At 36.0% G+C, this 15,464-nt stretch overlaps 1 protein-coding gene across 1 annotated transcript in view; it reads left to right on the forward strand.

The window, feature by feature from the left end:
- Nucleotides 1-9,482: 9,482 nt before the first annotated feature.
- Nucleotides 9,483-15,464, forward strand: part of DNAAF6 (dynein axonemal assembly factor 6) — a 79,196-nt gene continuing 73,214 nt past the window's right edge. The window contains exon 1 of the mRNA XM_036460755.2: nt 9,483-9,554. The gene's annotated coding sequence lies outside the window, so the exon portion shown is untranslated. The remainder of the gene's footprint in view (nt 9,555-15,464) is intronic.

Genomic DNA, 15,464 nt, shown 5'->3' on the forward strand with positions numbered 1-15,464 from the left:
TTAGCAAAGATAAACGTTAAAAGATGATGGAATAATAACTTAAAAAACAAAAAACAAAACTATTTTGCTTAACCATTTCTGACAGGTATTTAAAAAGTCTCCTATTTTTACCAGGGATTCTCAATTTCTCCTTATAATCCCATTGCTTTTGGCTTTATATATTTCAAGGCTATGTTGTTAGGACATGAATTCATGTTTGATAGTCTCTTGGCGGATTTCCTTCCTTTCATCAGTATGAAATGTAACTTTATTAACTAAATTTCCTTAAATCACATTTTGTTTGACATTAATATTGCTTCAGCATTTTTCTTTTGGTTGATATGTGCCTTGTGTATTGTTTTCCATCCCTTTGTTTCCAACATTTCTGTGTCATTTTATGTATGGTTAGGTAAATAGCAAAGCTGAAAAATTTTAAATCCAATCTAAGATTCTCTTAATGAGTGAGTTTAATTTATTCACATTTATAGTGACTACTTGGTACAATAAGACGTATTTATTTAATTTTATTGTTTTTAATTTGCTGTGTTGCATGTGTATCTTTTATCTCTTTCCGCATATATGGATTGCTGGAATTCACTCTATTATCCTTAGTTTTTCAATGGTTCAAAGCTACATATTCTAAATATATTAACTGATATGAGTTTCTCTTGAACTCTTTTTTTTAAAAATAGGAACAAATTCATGTTTTTCTAACAAAGCCTGAAATTAATCAGTATTCCCCTTCTTTTTTAACAAACAGGACCTTAGCACACTCTAACTCCTTATGCAGACATAGCATTACTTTATTTAAAATGGAAAACAAATCTATAAACAAATAAAATAAATTTATACTCCCTTTACCTGGCTATAAATAGGAATAACTGTGTCTATTTTTCTTGAGTTCCTCCAGATAATCTCTATTTCTCTTCAAAGTGATCTTTCCATATCCATGTTGTCTGACTATAAGAACTTAAAGTTGACAAAACTACAGAGTTTTATGTTGACCCCAGCATACAGTTCTATCTTGGATGTCTTAATGCAAGCACACATGTTCAAAGAAAGAAATAATAGATAGTAAAAAAAATCTTCTGCAGAAAACCCACTACATCCAAAGAAATCATCAGAGCTCACTGAAAAATCTCCTGGGAATGGGCAGATAGTTGTTCCCTGCCTACTTATTCAATCTAAATGTGCCTTATTGAATTAGCTAAACAACTGTATAGAAAGAAAATAATATTTTAAAGAAAGAAAAAATTGAATGAGTACCACTGCCATTAATGTTGGTTCATCATTTTTCTTTTGGTGACCAGACTGTGCTAGTGACTTAAATAAATTGGAGTTTTAGTTTCCTCACCTCTAAAATTCTTGCAGTTCAATTAAATAAGTAAAATATTTTTAAAATAAGTTTACAAAGGGCCCTTCACATATATTACTTTGTCTAATTTAATTTAATGTAAAACACTGTATGAAAACTTTCCAAAATATAAAGTCAGCATTCTTCTTGTTGTCAATAGAAGATCAACAAATAAGGGATAGATATTTATGTAGCACTCTCTTAGCTGGCACAGAGAGTGAACACAAAATGGATTTCAAATTACAATTTAAAAAAATTACTACATATCTCATTAGTATGCAAATTATCTTATCTGTGTACTCCCTATCATAATTTATTATTCCAAGGAGTATTCTGAGTAGTAGGAAATCTGACCTAAATTCAATAAATGATGGCAGGTCATTTCAGTACATACCATTTTACCACTTAAATTCTTAAATCTCTTACATAATATAAAGAAAGATAAAATGTAACATTTACTAAATCAGAATTCCCTTATTTACCTTCAACAAATCAAAACTGTTTTTTGATCTTCATTCTATAGTTGAGGAAACTGATGCTCTGAAACACTAAGTAAGTTTCCCAAGGACAAGCAAGTAGTTAAGTGAAGGAACATGACACAATACTTCCATTTTAATATTTGCTTAAGCAACACATTATGAAGAAGATAAATCTGCATCTCAAAAAGCAGAAACAAGGTAACTTCAAGACAGGATCCTTATTCTAAACCATTTCAACGTAAATGTTTAGGGGCTTCTGTCTCACACAGTATAAATATTTTTGGGGGAGTCACTTTGCTACTATTCCCCTACAAATATAAGTAGTGACTAGCATAGAAGCTCAGCTATATAATTTATTAAAAATTTTTCCTACCTTCTTGGGAGCAAGTAGATTTTTTTTAGAGGTACCATTCTCCCTAACATGCCCAGTTACTTGACAACCATCTACTTCTATGAATTAACTTCAACTCCTCAAGAACATAATTTGGCCTAAAAATTCATGAAAACTGATTAGTCGTGTTATAGAACCATTCTGGTAAATAACAACTTCTGATAACACATATGATTCTTTCATATATTATTAATTATCCAAACTAAGGAGAGAGAAGAGAAGCAAAGGAAAAGTATAAATTCATTGAACAAAAATCCTTGTTCCATCAAGAAAGCCTTCTAGAAATGTTACTCAAGAAGAAAGTATTAACCTCAAAGTACAGTAGAATCCTTATTTGCACTGATAGTTACAAATGCCAGCTCTGGAATTGAAACTGAATTACTAATGTTTTATTCTAAATGTTTGAACCCCTAGAGACATATTGACAGAGAGAGGTGAAATTAGCATAGCCATTTTCAAGGAAATTGAAAGGGATCAAACTTAACCATTTTATTTTATGCTAAAATAAAATATAAGGCTACTGAAAATGGGCGTTACTTTGAGTTCATATTAAATATCTTGAGCAAAATAACTTACTGATTACCTTTCACATTAAGTGCCTGTCTTCCCCTTTGAATTATAACATATCAAAGCCATAAGGTCAGCATCTTATTTTAAGGGCTAGAAAAAAAAAATTTAAGTTCCAAAATTAAGACCAACTTTCTAAATATTAGAAGTGTGACATTGCAGAAGACTGTAGATTGCCACGAAACAGGTCTAATTCTCAATGAATGCCTTTAGCAGTTACAAAATTGGAAATACTAGGGGTGGGACCAAAGGGGAGGGTGGGTAGAAGTACTCAAGAAAGGAGAATTTCATAGATAGAGAGAACAAACTGTTGGTTGCCAAATGGAAGGGGGTTGGCAACTGGTTGAAAAGGGTGAAATGATTAAGAAATGCAAATTGGCAGTTACAAAATAGTCATGAGGATGTAAAGTACACCATAGGGAATCTATCTATATAAAAGCCTAAGTGACCATCACAACTGAACAGATGACCAAACAGGATGCATGGGGCGACCAGGCCAGTGGGGGGGTTAGTGAGGGGTGACCAAACAACTGAGCAGCAGGCAGCGTGGGGAAACCAGGCTAGAAGGGGGGTTAGTGAGGGGCAACCAGGCCAGCAGAAGGGGGGTTAGTGAGGGGCAACCAGGCCAGCAGAGGGGGCAGTGAGGGGTGACCAGGATGGCAGAGGGTTTAGTGAGGGGCAACCAGGCCAGCAGGGGGTGGCAGTGAGGGGCGACCAGGCTGGCAGAGGGGCAGTCAGGGGTAACCAGACCGGTGGGGGGGGGCAGTTAGGGGGACCAAGCTGGCAGGGGGCCAGTTGGAGACAACTAGGCCAGCAAAGGGGGCAATTGTGGGTGACCAGGCGGGGGGCAATTGGGGGCAATCAGGCAGGCAGGCAGGTGAGCAGTTAGGAGCCAGAGGGCCCAGATTGTGAGAGGGATGTCCAACTGTTGGTTTATGTACCTTCTTGGGCAGTGGGACATCCCCTGAGGAGTCTTGGATTAGAGAGAGTGCAGGCTGGGCTGAGGGGACCTCCCCTCCATGCATGAATTTCATTCACTGGGCCTCTAGTATAATCAATAATATTCTAATAACTATGCATGGTGAAGGTGGTTAGTAGATTTATGGGGAGAATTGTTTTTTAAGTTATATAAATGTCTATACCAGTATGCTATACATCTGAATAAAATATAACAATGTCAACTGTAATTGAAAAATAAAATAATATTAAAATTTAAATTTAAAAAAAAACAGAAAATAACAAGTGTAAGCAAGGATATGAAGAAATAAGAATCCTCATACATTTCTGGTGAAAATATAAAATGGAAAAAAAGGAGGGAGAATCTTGGAGGAGCAGAGATGGTGTGTGAGAGAAAAGGAGACCCAAGAGAGAATGGGTATGGAGGCCTTAGAGGCCCAAAGAGAAAGCATGGCTATGTGGAAAGCGGGCAAAGGAACCCAAGACAGCAGACGGGTAGAGAACAGTTAAGTTGAGAGGGAAGTAGAAGGAGAAGAGAGAAAAACTCTAGAGAGAACAAGTCAAAGAAACAACAAACAAAAAGAATAGCATTCAAATGCAAATGACAACCTCAAAGACAAATCCACCTTTAGAAGAATCTTTGCCAAAATGTTGGAGAAGTAGAGCAAACAAACAAAACACTGGGGAATTATGAAGTATAGTATTCATAAAAGCTTTATACAAGCATACACTGCTCGTAATACATTGGTCTGGGCAACAATTTTTAGATATAACATCAAAAGCAAATGCAATAAAATAAAACAAGGGAGACTATATCAAACCCAAATTCCTTTGCATAGCAAAGGAAACCACTAATAAAATAAAAAGGCAACCTGCAAAATTGGAGAAAATATTTGCAAACCAAATATCTGATAAGGAGTTAATATCCAAAAATATAAGAACTCAATAGCTAAAAAAGCAAGTAATCAAATTAAAAAATGGACAGAAGACCTGAATGGACATTTTTTATTATTTTTTTAAAATATATTTTATTGATTTTTTACAGAGAGGAAGAAAGAGGGATAGAGAGTTAGAAACATCGATGAGAGAGAATCATCGATCAGCTGCCTCTTGCACACCCCCTACTGGGGATGTGCTCACAACTAAGGTACATGCCCTTGACCAGAATTGAACCCAGGACCTTTCAGTCTGCAGGCTGACGTTCTAACCACTGAGCCAAACCGGTTTCGGCGAATGGACATTTTTTTAAAGAAGATATACAAAAGGCCAACAGGTACATAAATAAAATGCTCAGCATCACTAATCATCAGGGAAATGCAAATCAAAACTATAAGTACATATCACCTCAGGCTTGGTAAAATTGCTATTATCCAAAAGAAAAAAAAAATGACAAGTGATGGCAAGGATATAGAGAAAAGGGAGCCCTGTGCACTGTTTGGTAAAAATGAAAATCAGTAAAACAACTATAGAAAATAGTATGGAGATTCCTAGAAAAATTAAAAATATAACTGCCTTATGATACAGCAGTCCCACCTTTGATATTTATCTGAAATGAAATCACTATCCCAAAGAAATATTTGTAACCCATATTAATTGCAGCATTATTCACAATTGTCAGGATGTGGAAACAACCTGAGTGTCAAATTGTGGCATATATGGTGGAGATATTATTGAGGCATCAAAATACAGGAAATCTTGTCATTTGCAATATCATGAATGGACTTTGAAGACATTATGTGAATGTACTTCCAGCGCATTATGGGCGAAAGAAGTCAGAGAAAAACAACTATATTCTTGCTTTATTATTTTTGTTAATAAGATCCCTTTATTTTCATTTATTTATTTTTTAATCCTCACCCAAGTATATTTTCCCATTGATTTTGAGAGAGTAGAAGAGAGAGGAAAAGACAGAGAAAAATATCAATGTAAGAGAAACACATTAATTGGTTGCTTCCTGCAAGAGCCTGACCAGGGCCCAGGCTGGAGAGGAGCCTGCAACCAAGGTACATGCCCTTGACCAGAATCGAACCCGGGACCCTTTGGTCTGCAGGCTGACACTCTATCCACTGAGCCAAACTGGCTAGGGCTATATTCTTGCTTTTATGTGGAACCTAAAATACTTAAATCATAGAAACAAAGAGTAGAATGGTGGCTGCCAGGGGCTGGGGAATGGAAAAATATTGATCAAAGAACGCAAACATCTCTTTGAAGTGAGAATTAAATGAGATAAATTTGCCATGGTAATAAATAATAAACCTTTATTAAAGAATAACTATTATTTATAAATAATAAATAATAAATAGCTAATTTTATAATTATATAATTACATAATATTAAAATAATACAGTTCACTAAATAAGACAAGTTCTGGGGATCTGATGTACAGCAAGTGATTATAGTTAACAATACTGTATTATATACTTGAAAGTTACTAAGAGATCAGATCTTAAATGTTATCACCACACACAAAAAATGTGAGGAATATGTTAGTGTGGTACTTGAATCTGCTATGACTCATATTTTTAAAAAGAAATCATTTTGAAAATGTTTTACTTAACAGTTAACATACATTCAATCTAAGTCTCATATGTATAATGACTATTGTGGTTGATCACTGTTGCTCCAGCATATACAAACCTACATGGGCAAATTCATATATTCAAGGGTGGCAAAAACTCATAGCTCATGTCAACATTCTTGGCTTTCCTGTTAGGATTTCTCTGGAGTTTTATGGAAGGCAAAAGTTACATAAATTATTTTAAATAGCCAAGACTTCACAGTATTAATGATAGCATGGAATAACTGGAAATAAGTCTATTGTTGGTTTAGTTAGGACAAGTAAATTATGGTCATCCCACTCTATGAAATGGTAGGCTGCTATTAATAAAAAATATGAAGACTATCAACATAGAAAAATTCCTGGAATAGAATAAAATAAAAGGAATAAAATTGTATAAACAAAAAGGAAGATTATGTAAAAAAAAAAAAAAAAGGGTACATATAGATAAAATCAGAGAACAGAAATATCAGTTACTAGAGGCCTGGTGCATAATATCTGTGCTCTGGGGCTGTGTGTCTCTCAGCCTAGCCTGCACTGGGCCTAAGCTGCCAGTCAGACATCCCCTGAGGGCTCTTGGACATCCCCTGAGGGACAAGGCCTGGCTGAGAGACCCGCTTCTCCCAGCACACAAATTTTGTGCACTGGGCTTCTAATATATTATAAAATAACTAGTATCCCTGAACACGAATCTGTGCACCAGTAGCTCACCATAGCTCACTGCCACCCTCCAGTAGCTCTCTGTCCGCTGCCCCACCCTCCTGTAGCTCCCCCACCCACCCTAATAGTTTGCTACCCTACCGGGTCCTCCTGTAGCTCTCTGCTGCCCACTTGTAGCTTGCTGCCCTATACTTCTGCTGGTCTGTGATCCCATCCTTATTTGGTCGGTCATTATGCTTCATGGCATAATGACCATTTGCATATTACATCTTTATTATATAGGATTAGCTAAACTATATTCCTTTTTTCATAACTATATACCATGGAAACTTTTAGGTGTATTTTACCTTTTAAATCTTTCAAGTTTCATTACTATACAGCCAATCTAGCTGTCAAAGGCCAGAAAATTTTTAGCTTCTGCTTCTGGAACAGGCAAAACAGGAAAGCCCTTTTCCTGTTTCAAATTCTGCCCCTAGATCTAACCTGCTAGTCAGAATGGACAAAAATATTAGACTCAATCAAATGAGATCTATCTTACTGAACCTCTCTAATCTTTATGTTCCTCAAGCCGTAAGTTTCTATATTTATGAAATTCTCCAAGGAGGTAAAATGCTTGAAGATTTCTCAGATCCAGGACTTATCCCCTACCTTCCTTCCTCCTCAACCTTGGAGAATACAGTGCTTAACAATGTCTCTACCTTTCAGGGGCAGGCCAAACCTTGAAGAGGTGATTATATCACTAAAGGTAAAAAGCTTATGTTCCCTAAGAAGAAAACTATTTTGTATTGAATACTTGTGCACCTGACACTGTACCAAGCACTTTATATATGCTATATGAAACACCACAGACCCATCAAACCAGTTGCTGGAGTTTGCCAAGGAAATCTGCATTTATAACATATGTACTAAGTGATTGAGAAAACACACATAAGTTTGAAAACCAATGGTCTAAGGTCAGTGTTTTTTCAAACTGTGAATGGCAATTTATTAGTGGAAAGAGAATACATTGCATGTAGTTACGTACTTATTCTGCAAAACAATTATCAGTTATATATCTGTGTTATGTACTGGGTCATAATAAAATTTATTTCTTAACTGTGAGTCACAGCCAAAAGGTCTGAAAAGCACAAGCTAGACATTATGGACTTAGAATAATGCAAATTGGGGTAGAATAGAAACAACAACAATAAAAAAAAGCAAACAAAAAGGAAACAGCATAACATACATAATTTAAGCTTCATAAGTATCATGCAAAACAAAACTGAAGAAACTTAAATTCTGATCATCTATAGGAATAAGGAACAAAAAAAAAACAAAAATAAAAAAGGAGGAAAGCATAAAGGGTATTATGGAAAAGCCAATAACTTAACTTTAGCGAATAACAAATATTATACCTCTGTTGTTTGCTGCTGCTGCTGTTGTTTATCGTGGTAATAACAAGTAGAATAGGCAAATTATGTAAACTTCACTATCCCCTTCGCCAGATAGAGTATAAGTTAGAAAAGCAATAGCAAAAAAGGAGAGCAGTTTATTTAATTCATTATCTAATTCCAAAACCTGGATAACCAAAAGTAGCCATCTGTCAAAACCTTTATCTCTCCTTGTTTACAAAACTCAAATGAATGCACCGTCCCTCCAAAGAACACAGCTAATCAGTTCCGAATAATGCAAACATTTACTGAGCCATCTCTTTTTTTTTTTTCTCTTTGTTTAAAACCAAACTTCGGAATCTGTGGGAACCTAGGGTCACAACCCATACCTCTAAGTGAAGTGAAGACTCAAATTGTCAAGCCGGCGAGGAATGTGCGTTATCTCAACTGTAAGGCGGGGAAAGTTGGCCACTAGGTCCCGCGATGTCCCCGGGAGTAGGAGCCACAGGGAGCTCCAGCTGGTGCCTAACAGGCCCCACGTGGCGGCCGATGGAGTGCTCCCCCTTCGGCTGCAGACCCAGTAAACTTGCCCACAATAGCTGGGAAAAAAGCGCGATCCCGCTCTAAGTGCAGAACGATGAGCCTGGATAGAACTCAACTCCGTCTTCAGACAGGGAGAGGGCGTGGGAAGCGCGTATAGGCGGCAACAAAACCTTCAATCCCCGCACCACTGAGCCCACACTTCCGCTCCCACCGCTCCGGAATTGTCAGATCTGGAATTCATGTAAGGGGAAAGCTTAATGACGAGCGAGCCTGCAGCAGGCTGACCAGGACAAACGAAAACCCCGCAAAGTTAATGGCTAGCGCGGCTGCCCATCACTATCAGGGCCCCAAAGTAACTAGGAAACCGACAGAGAGGCGGGCTGGGACCTACTTGGGCAGGAAAGAGCCAGACCGTGCAGTGCACAAACTCCCGCTGGCGCGAAGCTGACAGGACAGGGGCTAACTCCTGGACCTAGTTAAGTGGAGAGAGCAGCCATTGAACCTGACTGGCGCGCGCTCGGATTGGTTGTTTTTGGTATTGGTTCTAAGTAGATTCTTCTATGATTGGTCAGGAAAGTCAAGCGGGAACCCGGAGGTGAGGGGTGGAAAGGGGGGTGGGAACAAAGTTGTTACCCAGGCAACAGAGGTACACAGAGCGATTTTCTGAGCCTAGCCAGCGACCGGAAAACTGACCCAGGTGAGGAACCCGTACATTACGTGGGGGAGATAAGGGATCCTCAGATTCCGTAGCTATCAGAGAAAATAGAGAGGACTCTAGATACTTACAACGCTAAGAAATAATAATAATAAAAAAACCCTCACAAGTCACAGATAGAAAAGAATCCAAATTCCCCTGCCCAAGACACTCTAAGCAAGAAGCTTTAACAAAACTCACTTGATCATGGTTCGATTTAAAGTTTTATCATACAGAGGATGGGTGCCGATCGAATGTCAGAAAGCCAAAATGAACAAGTGTAGGTTGCCCAACGGCTTTCACTCCACTCTTACACTCCAATGATTATTAATACGAATTTGAGAGTGAAAACTACCTTTCCTTGTGGGTAAATTTGGGTGCTTCAAGTGAAAGTAGCCACTGTACCTTGTTTTACACGGATAAACGTGATTTATCCTGGACCAGCACGCTTTGGTTAGGGTATATTTTTTAGGGGGCATAACGCTGTTCAGACTGAAAAAGAAAAAAGAAAAAAAAAAAAAGGCCTATACTACTTGTTACTTGGATAATGTCCTGTGCCGGCCTGAGGGCTCCAACGGACGTTGGTCAGATAAGATCCTCTGAAGAGTGAGAAACTGTCAGTCCACGCTTAGTGGACTGGAGCGTAGCATATAAAGACAATCTGTACCTACCAAACCTGCTACTCAACAAGGGATAATTGGGAAAATACGTCGCTGTCATCAGGTGAGAAAATCTATCAAAAAATGAAATTTGAGTGAGGGGAGAGAACGGTATTTGATCAGAGGTAAGGGTCATTTCTCCTAAGAGTTTTCTGTTGTGAAAAGGATTCAGGACAGAGACTTTTTCCTAAACAAACGAAGAAAACAGGGCCATTGACTTGAGGGAAATTTTTCAAAGTACTGAAGGTAAATTATCTGTCTCACTTCTTTTTTTTTAGATAGAGGTAGAGTATGAGAATGAGACAGAAAGACAGGAAAAAGTTACTGACAAGTGTGTTAAGTTTAGCGAAAATAAAGAATAAATAGATGGGAAATGTTAAGTTAAAAGAGGCTCATTGGTTTAAGTTTGTGAAAAATTCCATATACTTTCAAAAAAAATCATCTTCCATTAAATATATTTTAAATTTGCAATGCAACTATGTTAAGTTCCCATAGTTCTTCATGACTTGGTACATCATTGGGTGGCAGTGAAAGTTAGAGACCTAAAAAAAGAAATCATTCTTGGTTTTGTAAAAATAAAGTCAAAATGAATTATTTTTAATGAGCATGGAATTATTGATGTGTATAGTTGTCAAAAAAAATGTAAAAAAGGGGGAAACAATTAGCCCATACATTATAATTTAATTCAGACATAGGCAGAGATTGTTTACTTTTGCATTTTCAGAAGAATTTTAATACAGGTATTGCTAAATAAGGCATTATGGATATAAAGTTGCAAAAGGAATGCCAAATTTTTTTAGGAGAATAAATGGATTTTGACTACTTTGAAATCATTCAGCTATAAATAGTATTTTATGAAGGGGTATGGGTTTACCTATTAAACAAGTTCCCAAAGAATACTAATTGGTGATTCTTTGTTATTCTGATTTTATTTACTATACAGAGTTAAATTAATAAAATAACATTACTTTCTGAATAGTCTAAAAATCAGTTTTCACTAATTTTATCTAGACTTCTCTCCAATTAGTTCAAGTACAAAAAGCCACCCCTATTGACAATTTGAATGGAGTCAAATAAATTGGAAACAAGACCCCAGCCCTCACAAGCAGGTTATTGATATTGCTTCAATATCATGCGTCTGGAGCTATCCTGGTTGATCTTGTTTAGCCACTAAGTTTTGGTAATGATCTGGTTTTCTCTTTAGTTCATTGTGACTGGTACAAAGAGAGGACCCCAATCATACCTCTATCCATGAAGGCCATAAGGGCTCAGGTTGGTGTGGGAAAATCAAAGATTTTGTTTAAAATATGCTGCCATGAATTGGCCTAGCGAAGGAGAGTGAGAGAATAAAAATAAAAGGATTAGAAATGTATTTTATTAATAACCAAATCTCAAATAAAATGTTTAACAATATACTTTGTTTTCAATGAAACGCCTACTTAAGTTTTTCTTAAATTTATTCTTAGACTATTTCAACGGCAATGCCAGATTCCCAAACATAAGCTTTGTGGCTTTAGAACACATTTTTATCCCTACACTATAGTACCTGAGTAGTCTAGGAAAAAGGAAAAACGTATTTTAAGGTACAAGAGCAGAAGATTATAGGGTATATTTAATAAGCAGTTCAGTTTTTAACAGAATACAGATTACGTGTAAGAGAATTATAATAGAAGAGAAGGGCAGAAAATCATGAAGGGCTTTGATTTCCAGGCTCAAGATGAACTTAATGTGTATCAAATTTACAAATAACAGATAGCCCTACAAATAACACTGCCTAGTTAATAAAAAGGCATATTGCTTTAGTTTTTTCCAATGTTATCTGTTTGCATCAAATGAACTTTAACATATTTTTAATAAATGTTAGTAAATTATTCATAATCTATTAAGCTTCTACAAAAGCTGGTACAATATTTACTTTTTTATTCTTTATTGTTTAAAATATTACATATAGTGTTACATATGTATCCTTTTCCCCCCATTGACCACCCTACCCCCCAGCATATATCCCCACCCCTTTAGTGTCTGAGCATATTAGTTATACTTATACTAGTATGCACGCATACAAGTCTATTGGTTGATCTCTTACTCCCCACCCCCACCCTCTTCTACCTTCCCTCTGAAGTTTGAAGGTCTGCTAGATACTTCTCTATCTCTGGATCTATTTTTTTAAAAATCAGCTTATGTAGTTCATTGTATTCCACAAATGAGTGAGATTATGTGATATTTATATTTCTCTTACTGACTTATTTTGCTTAGCATAATACTCTCCAGGTCCATCCATGCTGTTGCAAATGATAGAAGTTCCTTCCTTTTAACAGCAGCATAGTATTCCATTGTGTAGATATACCACTGTTGTTGTGTTTGTTTGTTTTTTAGGTTTTTTTTTTTTTTTTTTTTTTTTTTTTTTTAATCCACTCATCTGCTGATGGGCATTTAGGCTGTTTCCAAATCTTGGCTATTGTAAATTGTGCTGCTAGGAACATAGAGGTGCCTATGTCCTTTCTGATTGGTGTTTCTGATTTCTTGGAATCAATTGGACAGATACATGCAAAAAAATTGGACAGATATATTCCCATTAGTGGGATTACTGGGTCAAATGGGAGTTCCATTTTTAATATTTCGAGGAAACTCCATACTGTTCTCCACAGTGGCTGCACCAGTCTGCATTCCCTCCAGCAGTGCACGAGGGTTCCTTTTTCTCCGCAACCTCGCCGACACTTGTTGTTTGTTGATTTGTTGATGTTGGCCATTGTGACAGGTGGGAGATGGTATCTCATTGTGGTTTTGATTTGCATCTCTTGGATGATTAGTGACTTTGAGCAAGTTTTCATATGTCTCTTGGCTTTCTAAATGTCCACTTTTGAAAAGTGACTATTTAGGTTCTTTGCCCATTTTTTGATTGGATTGTTTATCTTCCTTTTGTTAAGTTCCCTATAAATGTTGGAGATTTAACCCTTGTTGGATATAACATTAGCAAATACGTTCTCCCATGCAGTGGGATTTCTTGTTGTTTTGTTGATGGTTTCTTTTGCTGTGCAGAAGTTTTTTATTTTGATGTAGTCCCATTTGTTTCTTTTCTCCTTAGTTACCATTGCCCTAGGAGCTATATCAGTAAAGATATTAGTATGACATATGTCTGATATTTTGCTGCTATGGATTCTGCTAAGATTTTTATGGTTTCCCACCTTACTTTTAACTTCTTCGCCCACTTTGAGTTTATTTTTGTGTATGGTGTATGGTGTAAGTTTGTGGTCCAGTTTCATTTTTTTTTTTTTTTTTTGCATGTATCTGTCCAATTTTCCCTAAACCATTTATTGAAGAGACTATCTTGACTCCATTGTATGCTCTTGTCTCCTTTGTCAAATATTAATTGAGCATAATGGCTTGGGTTGATTTCTGGGTTCTCTGTTCTGTTCCATTGGTCTATATGTCTGTTCTTATGCCAGTCCCAGGCAGTTTTGAGAACAGTGGCTTTGTAATATAGTTTGATACCTATTATTGTGATCCGTCCAACTTTGTTCTTCTTTCTCAAGATTGCTGTGGCTATTTGGGGGTCTTTTTTTTTTTTTTTTATTCCATATGAACTTTTGGAGAGTTTTTTTTTTCTAGGTCTGTGAAATATGCCTTTGATATTTTAATGGGGAATCTATTAAATCTATAGATTACTTTGGGTAGTATGGATATTTTAATGATGTTGATTCTACCTATCCATGAACATGGTATATTCTTCCATTTGTTTGTCTTTCTTTATCTCTCCCTCTCTCTCTCTTTTTTTTTTAATATCCTGTAGTTTTCTGAGTACAAATCTTTTACCTCCTTACTTAAGTTTATTCCTAAGTATCTTATTTTTTTTTTTGTACAATGGAAAATGGGAGTGTTTTTATTGTTTCTCTTCCTGTAAATTCATTATTGGTGTATAAAAAAGCCATAGATTTATGGGTGTTAATTTTGTATCTTGCTACATTGTTGAATTTATTTATTAAATCTATTGTTTTTTTGATTGAGTGTTTAGGTTTTCAGTGTATATAATCATGTAATCTATGAATAGTGACAGTTTTACTTCTTCTTTTCCAATTTGGATGCCTTTTACTTCTTCTTCTTGTCTGATTGCTATGGCTAGCACTTCCAGTACTATATCTAAGAGGAGTGGTGAAAGTGGGCATGCCTGTCTTGTTCATGTTCTTAGGGGAAATGATTCTAGTTTTTACCCATTCAGTATGATGTTGGCTCTAGGTTTGTCATACAATCTTTATTTCCATTTAATTTAGAATATTTTTTTAAATTCACATTATTTTTCTCTTTTAATTTTTAGAAGTATTTAGTTATTGACAAAATATTGATGAGTTTTGTTTATCAAAATACAATATCAACAAATGTCATAATTTATTATTTTGTGATTACAGATTATTATTACAGTTGACTTAATACAAGTTTTTTTTGCTAAAGTGCCAATTATACTTTTACTCCAATTTAGCTTAGTATGAATCTATGTTATTTTATGCCAGCATAACTTGGATTTGAAGAAGTCCAATTTATAATATGCTTCAGATACATAGCGTGTTACTATAAATTATTGTGAATGACTTGTTTAACAAATACACTCAAACATATACATCCCAACAAGGGGCATCACCTTCGAAGCAGTCACTTTGGAAAGCTATCCACTTATTCCAATGCTCTTGTTATTGCTCAAACTACTTTGGAAACTACTCTTTTAGAATTGCCTTGGGGCCTGTAGCACATGCTTTTGAATATCCTCATAGCAAAAATTTTCATATTTTGAAATTAGATGTGATATATAGATGTATCTAGAAATTACTTGGAGACAAATCTGATTTGTAATCAGACTGAGTGATACCCATTTTTTTGGTGGTACATCTAAAGACAATTCCAATATATTTTGAGCATTGATAGCATAATTTACATCAATGTATATAACCTTCCAATGTATATAACTTTTTAATATAACATTTGTATGAATTAAATCATGTTTAATTCAGTATTCATTGACTCTTGACTACATGCCAGCTCTAGTTATTGAAGACATTTAGCCTACAGGTGTAGCTTCCCACTGCCCGTGCTGCTCTGCCTTTCACAAATGAGAGGCCAGAGCTCCTTTCAGAGCAGGGATTTAGAATTAACCTGCTTTCCCTAAATCCAGTATCCAGTGTGTCCACTGAAGTACAGGCTTTTTTTTATTACCTGTACTGTGACAGAGAAAGCCTCTGGTGCAGTGCCTGGTTAGTTTTCTCTT

The sequence above is a fragment of the Pipistrellus kuhlii genome, unplaced genomic scaffold (assembly GCF_014108245.1).
Source record: "Pipistrellus kuhlii isolate mPipKuh1 unplaced genomic scaffold, mPipKuh1.p scaffold_m20_p_33, whole genome shotgun sequence".
NCBI classification, from domain to species: domain Eukaryota; kingdom Metazoa; phylum Chordata; class Mammalia; order Chiroptera; family Vespertilionidae; genus Pipistrellus; species Pipistrellus kuhlii.